Source organism: Pyxicephalus adspersus, chromosome 4, assembly GCF_032062135.1.
Source record: "Pyxicephalus adspersus chromosome 4, UCB_Pads_2.0, whole genome shotgun sequence".
Lineage (NCBI taxonomy): Eukaryota > Metazoa > Chordata > Amphibia > Anura > Pyxicephalidae > Pyxicephalus > Pyxicephalus adspersus.
Genome location: NC_092861.1, coordinates 43515145 through 43525580, shown reverse-complemented (window position 1 = coordinate 43525580; position 10436 = coordinate 43515145). Strand labels below are relative to the sequence as shown.

The 10436-nt window shown below is 36.8% G+C and overlaps 1 protein-coding gene across 5 annotated transcripts in view; it reads left to right on the top strand.

Moving 5' to 3' along the window:
* The first annotated feature begins 1622 nt into the window (after positions 1-1622).
* The window catches only part of PLCH1 (phospholipase C eta 1), a 135098-nt gene continuing 126284 nt past the window's right edge, over positions 1623-10436 (top strand). For 4 of the 5 annotated variants that reach the window (XM_072408003.1, XM_072408002.1, XM_072408001.1 and 1 more), the window contains exon 1: positions 1632-1708. The gene's annotated coding sequence lies outside the window, so the exon portion shown is untranslated. Of the gene's footprint in view, positions 1709-10436 lie in introns of all 5 variants that reach the window. The other variant, XM_072408005.1, reaches the window with a different exon arrangement.

Sequence of the window (10436 nt, the reverse complement as noted above, 5' to 3'; positions counted from 1 at the left end):
AGGAAAAAAAATAAATGCAATCAAGATTCCTATGACATCTGGTCTTTTTTTAATGTTATACTCTTATATATTCTTTAGTGATAACTAATATTTGGTAGCACTTTTTACATAGTACAGCATACAATGTAATGAATCATTCCATTTAAATCAGTCCTAAACTAAAATGTTTATCTTAGGGGAGTAAAGCCCCTCCCCTTCTGTCTTTATGTCTTTAAGGGTGAGTTTTTTTTTTAACTTACGCTTTACGGTACATACACACGTCTGTTGATTGTTACCTGAGACAAATGGTCGTCTTGGTCTGAGTGAAAACCTAGTATGTGAACAGCAGTACCTGATGTTGTTCATCAATCAACCATGGGGGATTGATGAATGACTGATTGGAAACGACCAATGTGCATTCCAATGCAGGGGAGTGCAGCAGGGTGCCACACCCTTTTCCTCCCTATTTAACAGAATGGTGCTGTGGGTACAGCGCTCGTTAGTTTTCCTGTTATTGGAAACAATTACGAAAGATTAATTCTAATTACAGAAATTTGATGTCTGGCCTGGACTCCTTATCACATCGGTCGTTCAAATACAGGTTTGGGCTAATTTGATAACAATATGGTATGAGACTAAAGTGGGACAAATGTACAGATACAACCCCTATGCTACATGAAGAATTTAAAGCCATATATATATATATAATACTTTGATTATGATGTCACATTTGGCACAAAAATATTAGACTCTCTAGATTATCAGGTGAAAGATTTACCTTGTGCTGATTTCATCTAGAGATTGGAAGGTTTACACCCATTATAAATATTTTATCCAATTACTTAGATAGATTTTACAACAAGTAGTGTGAACAATACATTCAATACAAGATGCATTGATGTTTGTTAAGAAAAAAAGAAAAGAAAAAGGCTCATATCTTAAAATATACTATAATAATATTGTTTATAATATTATTTCATGTACATTGCTGTGTAATATGTTGCCGCTATATAAATCCTGTTTATTACCAATAATAATAATACATGATAAAAGCATAGCAATTTACATGCATGGAACAGAATTAGCATGACATATATGTGAATAGGTAAAGTGTATAAAAGAAATTCACCTAATATAACTGTCCTCTGGCTATCATTACCAACACAGTGAGGGGAAAATACAACATTTTGTTGTCACTACAGAAAGAGGTAACTTGTCCTGAGAATAATGTGTCCATAACAGGGTATCCCCTGACTTTGGTGAGATTTTCCATTATTAGAAAGGATAAGTATAAAGCTAGCAAAATGAATATCATATAGATTTTATTAATTCCCAGCTTTATGCTGAACAAACTCTTTGAAATATCTCTGATTGATATTCTAATACCAGCAGCATTTTGTATGACACTGGATATATTCTTGTGACACTGATAGATCAGCAGCATGGGAAAGTGAATAGGTGTTACAAACTTCAAGAAATGCATATACTCCCTGCCAGGTGATGTAAATCCTGGACTGGCCGCTGTGTGTGCTGTGGACAGGTGTTCAGGTGACTAGTAAGAGGCTGCAGAGGATCCGCTCCCACGCGGCTGGATTCCAGTTCCAGGTCTTCCCTGTATTCCGCACTGGCTCGGGGTTTGAACTGCGGAGTGAGTGGTGGCGGCAGCAGCGGTAACCGCGGTGCACGGGGGATGTGATTGTACCGGCTCCGGGCTCCACCGGACACACAGGTGAGTGATTGCACCGATTCTGCTTTGTACTGGCATGTTGTCACCTCTCACACACCTGTGCCCAATGTGAGCTGAGTCACTTATAGGTTCTGGATGATGTGGACTGATGACAAAACAATGCTGCACATATAATCCTTGTTTTATGCTTGTTATGATGTGTGCAATAATAAAAACCACAGAAGCAATATTCCCATATGGGATTCTTTATATATTATAAGTGCAATATTTCATATTAGATTGCAAGCTCTTTTGGGCAGGGACCCCTCCTCATCTTGTGTCATTGTCTGTATCTGTCATTTACAATCCCTTTTTTTTGTACAGCGCTGTGTAATATGTTGGTGCTATTGAAATACAATATATTAACAATAATTTAAACTGGGATCTTGTCTTTTCCAATAGGAACTGTCAGTGCACTATAAGCAGGCTGATGATTGGCTAATGTCATGTACAGTTCACTTTTCCCATAGAACTCTCTTTACACATTGATTTATTTTACTGGATATGTAAAGTTTATCTAAGTGAAGTTGACTAATTAGCCTCAGGGAAGTGGTATTTCCTGCTTCTAATTGATAAATACCCCAGATTTGCTTTGGATCAACATGTCCTGTTTGCTGTGTAATTAAATAAATAAATCCCTCCTGAAAACTACCAATCCCCTGCTCCCAAATGTCCTTTTTCTTTGCCTTCCTCATTTAAAAGATGTCCAATTCCTGCTGGTTTCAGGTAATTCCCCTGGCCCAGCCCATACAAAGAGCATCAGATTACTCAGATCTTCTCCCTTGTGTGCAAGGAACAAGGGTGCACTGTATTGCTACATAATACATTATTAAACAATGGCTGACAAGGGTCAGGGATTCCAATTTAAATTCCCTTATGTTTTATTTACAAGGCTATGCTTTTAGAGCATTAATCACAAGCTCAGGGTTTAAGGTCCCAGCAAAGTAGTCACCTGGTTGAAAGTTCATGCTTCTATCCTCAGCCTGGCAGATCCTAATACCATCTGTGGCTTCACCATGCCCTATAATAAAATGGAATAGTTAACGAGGGCTTGGGAGGAGGGTAGGCACATTTGATGCTGGAGACATTCACAGCAAGTCATGTTTTCAGGGAGGAACAAAAGATTTTATATGAATTGAATGAAGCCTTCAGGAACATCATTGTTAAAGTGTCTGTCACTTGAAAGATGCCAAAAATAAATCCTACTTATTAGGTAGAGAGATCACTTGTATGAGCAGTGTTTATTTGACAAGCCTGGGAGAAATCACTTCCTTTGACTGAATACAAATTGCAGGGAAGCTTCTCAGAAATCAGCCATGTCCTGTAGTAGATCTGGTCAGACTGTACACTTATTCTATGGGTCAGCAAGAATGAAAGTATAGAGCAGAATTTCTTAACCTTTTTACTTTGAAAGGACCCCTTGAAATAACTTTCAGGTCTCCCCTGCTATAATTACTAATTCCACAGCTCAAAGTATATTAATGTAGTGGTCAGTAAGAAGAATGTCTCCTACATTGCCGGGAGGAATGTCGTCTTTACACATAGCCAAAAAGATCATTGGTATCAGTGGTGACTGACCCGAGAGGCAAATTGCCCAAGGAACCCCTGGCAAACTCTGGAGGAACCTTGATTGAAAAACACCTGTATAGATCATATAAGTTACACAGAAGCTGATACAATAAAACAATAAAAACAGCAATTTTGGTGTAAAAAGCTAGTCAACTAGATGCTGAAAAATCAACCTTTGTCTGGAAATAGCATGCAGATTGCACTGATTTGAAAGTGGACCAATCAAATTCTACAGTTTCAGAGAATGACTGGGCCTATTTCAATCAGTGCTATTTAAATACAAAAGTCAAATTTTTTTTACACCTTTGCAAGTTTTTAGAGCATTTGTCACCTTTAGTATCCAGGCATCAGCTACAGTAACTAACTGCTTCCTGTGCACAATGAGCTCTGCACAACCTATTGAAATGGACCAGACAATTTGTGATCTGTCTGCTGTAATCTATTTAAAATACAAAATGACCACAGTACATGATCTAAAATCTGCACAGAAACCAGTAGGACTTCAGTTATACTTTTACTAGTGTTGGAAGCTGAGAGGAGAACCAGATTGCCTGAAAGAATAGGTCCTTTCAAATTTCAAGTGTTTTATGCATGAAAGCTTTCAAAGTGTATGTAAATGTTAAAGTGTGGAAGGTTTAGGCACTGTGTACATTTTGTTGTTTTAAAAATTGGTCTGTTTTTACTGTTTAATATCAGTAGGTACAAAGTGTTTTTAGATTCTTCTACGTATTAATCTTTATTTATATGGTGCCAACACAATACACAGGGTTGCAAATGAGGGAGAGAGTACGCTGGTCCGAAGAGCTTACAATCTAAGAGGTAGGGGAAGTAGCACACCTTAGGAGGGGGGAGACTATATTTGTGTTCCCAAAAAACTCCTGACACCCAAGGGGTCAAAATTTAATTACTGTGAGAGTATCTGTGTGATTATAGAGATGAGTATTTGTTTACCCGAATCAAAGGTTTGTCAATCTAACTTGTGGTGCTTCCCTCATTTATAGGCTTTCTAGTCATCAGTAATTGGGTCAATAGGAACTTCCCCAACCTTAAAACATGGTATGGTATGTTATATTGAATGTTGAAGTTACCTTTAGAACTATGAATTATAGCCAAAATAGGTTCACTTTTCACAATTATCTGAAATGCTCCAGGTTGTGCACTGCGTAACATTAGAGGTACATTCTGGAGTCACTTGCTTACCAGTGGTGTTGGTTGGGAAGGTAGGGAAAATAACCTCCTAACTAATCACAGGAAATGCAGGGGATCTACAAATATCTGGAGAACCAGAATAATAGATAGTATTTGTTAAGACATTTGGTAGAGCAGCACCATAAAGTTTTTTTGAATACTAAATGTAGAAAAGGTCTTATCTTCTAAAGGAATACTCAGCCATTGGAGTATGCAGGCACTTCCACTGCTCATAAAAACTCTCAACTGAAGATATAAACAAGTGACTAATAGAACTGTAAGATAATACTATTTACATAGAGGGGGTTTCCTCAGAGGACTTGTAAAATCAAATAGATGAATGTGATTTGAAGGTGGAAAGTCTCAGAATGCATATACAATTGTAATATTCTTAATATTTATACGTTTGTTCACTTTTATAAATGTTTTTATCTCTCCACCTTTTAAAGGGGAACTATATATATATATATATATTTTTTTTTTTTTTTGTCCTGATTTTTTTTTTAATGCACTGTAAAAAAAAATACATACATGTGTGTGTGTGTGTGTGTATGTATTTTTTTGCAGTGCATTAAAAAGAAATTGGGACAATCATAGTTCACACAAACCTGTGCTTTGCCCATTCTGTACTAAGTAATAGGTCCACTTTGTTGTTGGATGTATTAGGAGCATTTACTTCCCTTTACTTATCATCACCTGACTGCCCCAATTTGCTACTAAAGGCCAGAGGCGTACCAGCTACTTTCGGGTATAGGGGACACAATGTTGTACCCTTGCCTTCCCAATGCATCACTTGGTCCTTGAATATCCAACCCTCAGGCCTGTACAGGGCTAGTTTTTACAGAAATGTTGGACAGCCTGGCAGCAGATTGGTGAAGGTAGATGCCCCTAAAGTGTATTTTCATGCCCTGCTCATACTGACATAGACATGTTCCCAAGAACTACATCTACCTAATGCCCTTTCACTTTTAAAACATCAACATTGTTTTGTTGGGAAAAAATAAACACATACGGGTGGATTGCAGCAGGTGAGGCTGACAACAGGTTGGATTTCAGTTCCAGGAAGTCACTATGTTGGCTACCCAAACAAGACCTTGGGAGCACACAATTTGTTCCCTTGTCCCCTAACACTTTATTAAGGTTCATGTTAAACTCTTATTTATATACCTTTTTGTGATATCAATGCCAATGGGGAATCCATATTTTCTTATTAGATATTTGGGCCCTGCTTCATTTGTGCCTACAGTAGCAGTTTAGAAACAACAGTTCTTTTTATGCATTTCAAGCAAGAAGAGCTGAGTTTATCACTGATTCTGCAATAGTATTTTGTATTTCCAACAGTTGTCATAGGAAAAGCTGGACTGTCAGACAATAGGAATAAGAAAAACAACAGGTTTAGCAAAGCCAGCTAGTTATTTGTAGAAATCTGCCCTATTTGATCCCTAACCCTATTAGCACCTACTAATCTCCAGCTCTACAAGATTCTGTTCAAGCAGGAAAATGATTGATCATTCTCTGTCATTAATATACAGAAGAGTCCAAGGGGTCTATTCATTATTGTTTCCCTAAAGATTCACAGTACTTTTACCCATAATTTACCTTCTTTTCTCATTAAATTCTATACAGAAAAGGTTTGGGTAAAACATTGATAAAAAGACCTGTAAGTGACTTGTGAAAGGTGCTAGCTCAGCGATTAATTGGTCATTTTACCATCCCCCAAAATTGAAGCCTCTACTAAACATGACGTTATTCGTTTTGGTGTTTTAAAGAATAACAACACTAATGATTATTTGCAGCTTGGCAGTGACTTGTCATAGCCGCACTGCAGTCCTTGCCATAATATCTGTACAGTATACAGGTAAAGTCCCTGGCTACATGTGGGAGAATTAAAATAAATGTCAACCCAGTCCAGATTTAGAGTTAGTAGGATTGTAACTCCTGTTGGGTTTTTATTGCTATCTGGGAAAAATGTAACCTCATTTCCTGTCCTGCTAACTGGTTTCTCCAGGCAAGAAGTAAGGTAAACACTACAAAAGGGAGACAAACAAACAAAAATCTAACAGAAGTCCAAACCTTTCTCTATGTTGCTTTGGGAATAAGTTAACTTTTCTGTTTGTTTTGCTATTGCCCCTTAATTCCCGTCTAGCAAAAGGTTGTCTGAAGGACAGCAAATGTGGGGTAATCAGTGATGAAGCCCCAGATAGCAGTAAAAACCTTGCAAAAGGTTCTAATGATTCTCCAGTCTGTTCAGGTTTTGGATGGACATACCCTTTAATAAGAATAGGATTTCCCCATCGGGAACCAGGAGCTTCTGTGTATGGAAGCCTTGCTGTTCATTACCAGGATGGAGCGAGTTTACATTTCTCATAGTGTTGGGATGTTAGGGTTTAAGTATATGTATACCCAGTTACTAAATTCTCATGTACACTTCAATATGTAAATATCAAAAGTCATTTTTTTAAATTGATTCCATTTATCAGTTGTTACTGGTGATCCCGATATGAAGTTCTATGTACAAGCCTCTCCTCCTGCCATGTCATTGTTTGTATCTCTCTGTCATTTGCAACGCCTATTTAATGTACAACCCTCCGTTGTTATGTTGCCGCTATATACTGTTTATTATTAATAATGCTCTGTCCCTAACTTGTTTTACTGCTTGCAAAAGCACACCCAATAAAAACTATAGGCATGATTTAATAACGGAGTTTAGGATGTTCACTTACCAAGATATATTATCATTTTGCATGAGATATTTCACTTAGCATAGTAAAGGTGCGTACACACTTCCAATTTTTATCGTTCCAATCGAACGACGAACGATCGATTGGGCAAAAAATCGTTCGTAAAAAAGTAACCAACGACGCCGACGAACGAGGAAAGTCGCTGGAAACGAATGACCGGACCGGCGGATCGGATTGGACGACGATCGTTGAACATCGTTCGTGTGTACGGTCGTTCGTTGATCGTCCATGTTCAGAGCATGCGTGATGAACGAACGTCCGTTCACTTTCCTGTCGTGCACATAGTTCCTCTATCGCTCAAACGATCGTATCTATTGTGTGTACAATATCTACGAACGATCGTGTCGTTAACTCTATGTGCAGGATCGGTGCTATACGATCGTTCATATATATCGTGCAGGATCGTTCGTCGTTCGTTTTCCAACGATAATAATTGGAAGTGTGTACGTAGCTTAACTGTGGTGAAAATCCACTTTGCAAAGATTATCTAACCGTGCAAGGAAATCTAAAAAAATTGATTTTTTCCTTGCACATGATTGGATGGTTGACATTAGCAGAGCTTCACTTCATCTATTTAGCTCAGTGATATATCCCTTGTAATGTGAGAATTCACTTTGCAATGTGAACAGCCCAAACTCTTTTGATAAATCTGTCTTATGTATTTCCATGTCTCTGCACTGCGCCCACATGTGTTCCACTGGTATTGCCATCAGACTACCCCCTCTGTATAATAACTTGCTGCAATCAATACATGTAGACTGGAGGTAGCCTCAAAGAGCAGCAGTGCTTTTACTCAACAAAGTAAAAAAAAGGTTAAAACATTATTAAAAAATTGCAACTGTTGGGAAAAAAAAGCATTTTTGTAAACTGAATCAACGACAATATTCAGAGTAGTGGTATTTCTACTCAAGTCCACATCTAATGTATCTGTTTTGCAATTGCAAAGAAAGTTGGGTAATGTGAATGCTGGTATACTGAGCCATTAGCTTCTTTTTAATAAATTGATTTTCTCTTAATAAAACAAAATCTAGGAGTCTATTGATAAAACAGGGAATATATTACTGCCATTGGACCAAATGGACCTGGAAGATTCACATGAGGGAATGTTTGAGGGAACGTCTGATACCCTGTTTTATAAATAGAGCCCCTGATTTTTCTAACAGACTAGAGCTCATATAATAAATGAAGATGAATTGGTGGGGACACAGTCACAGACATTTTATAGGTGGTGTTCCTATCAGATGTACATTTTCAGTAGTTTGTAGGAAGCTGCTGTTTGCTTGTCCTTAGGTTTACCTTTACACTACCAGCAGATACCAGCTGCAAAAGTCGTTAAAACTAAATTGTTGCTGGTGGTCCAAGGTGAAGCAATATACTAATTTGTATGGGCTTTCAGAATCCTGGTGGTGCAGTGCTAATTTGTGAGTTCTCAGGCTAGCCATAGATAGGCAAATAAACATTTTGGGAAAGACAATAATTAGGGTTACAGATGGGGTTGTTTAATTTAGTTGGCAGTCCACTGTAGTTTATTTTTGTTTTTGTATGTTTTTACTTATTTATTGTATCTGTGCTTTATGTAATGTTTGATTTGGATGTTTTCATATGTTGTAATCATTATAATACATAAAATAATGCATTATAATACATAACATTGATACATGAATACATAATAATCATTATAATACATAACACAATAAATTATAACACATAAATTTATAAATGAATTCATTATAATCAAAGGTTTGTTACTATGTTTCTTTGTTCAATCAATAGCTTACTTTGTAATCACTTTTGATTTTTCTCTGCTTTTTAGTGTGGGTTGTGCTTTTGTTGCAATCTTATTTTGTGTTTTATTCATGTTTTTAATGTCAAGTACATTGTATTGCACCCTTTTGAATTTTCTGAACTTGGTATTGGTTGATGTGGTATTTATTGAGAAGCACAGTAAATATGCAGTAACTATATTTTCTATAAACATAAGTTGTGCTTTACGAGTTGTCATTAAAGGACTAGAGCAGCGTAAGCACTGCATTTTGTGCATTGAGCTTGTCTGTAGTCTGTGCTGTCAAGTGTGAAGAAACACACTAGAACAAGAAAGGGATCCCAAATCCTGTTTTCAACAGCTGGCTATTTGCACTCACATAGGACGGGGGAAGGGCAGGGCATAGCAAAACTTTTGTAGAGGCTACCCCCCTACCATTTTTTAACTTGTATTCCTAGTGAACACAATTTGGTGTAAAAGTTATTATTTATGTGACCATTAGTAATAGTGAGATAGATATATGTATAGGAGAGTTCCTCCCCTAATTTGTGGTGTTTGTTTATGTTACAAATAGGTTATAAAGATAAGGAGAGTGATGGATATGACTTATTTGAATTTTTATTGCGTACTTCTTGTTTTGTCTGTATGAGTGTAATAATTGTGTATGCTTCTTGTAGATAGATAAATAATGGATCGGCACTATTGACATTATTAATGATTTTATTTTTTTTGTCGCATATACTTACTAAACAGTAGGTGATTGTTGTTTCCGGATCACTGCAGCACATAGGAGGTTAATGTTTGAAAAACAGTCACAGCTATAAATTAAACAAAGTTTGTTTGTCCTTGCCTAGCAGGGCAGAACATATGGGTTCACACAAAGGATGGCTAACTTTACTCTAAGAAAACCTAAACCTGCCCTCTCTATACATAGAAGCCCTTGTTGGATATCCCTTGAATGAACAGATATCTACTTTTATGTTTTATGATCATATTCACTTAGCACATTGAAATTGAAAAAAAATTGTAAGACTGAATGTTAATTTACATTCTTTACTATGAATCTTTACTGAACTACAGAATTGTTAGTAAAATACTATAAAATATACTTAGTTGCTTAGGCACAAACACTGGTGAGATTTGTAAAGTGCAGTAGGTGTAAAGTATGGGATTTTTGTTTGTGTGCTGAGTTTTCACAATCCACAGTTTTACAGTTTAAAGCAGAACTTTACTGGAAAAATAAAAAAAATTGAGCAGGTAGGTTGCAAAAGAATATATCACTTGTATATATTGGGTATGTGATGTCTCATTACTTTGGCAGGACTGGTTTTCTTTATTGTTTTGGGGTTAAGCCATTAATACCAGATCATGCGTTTGTTGTATAAATACATAAATTATACACTATTACAACATACAGTGTATTTAGTATCATAACAGAACATGTACACAGATTTGGAACTACGTTAATGAC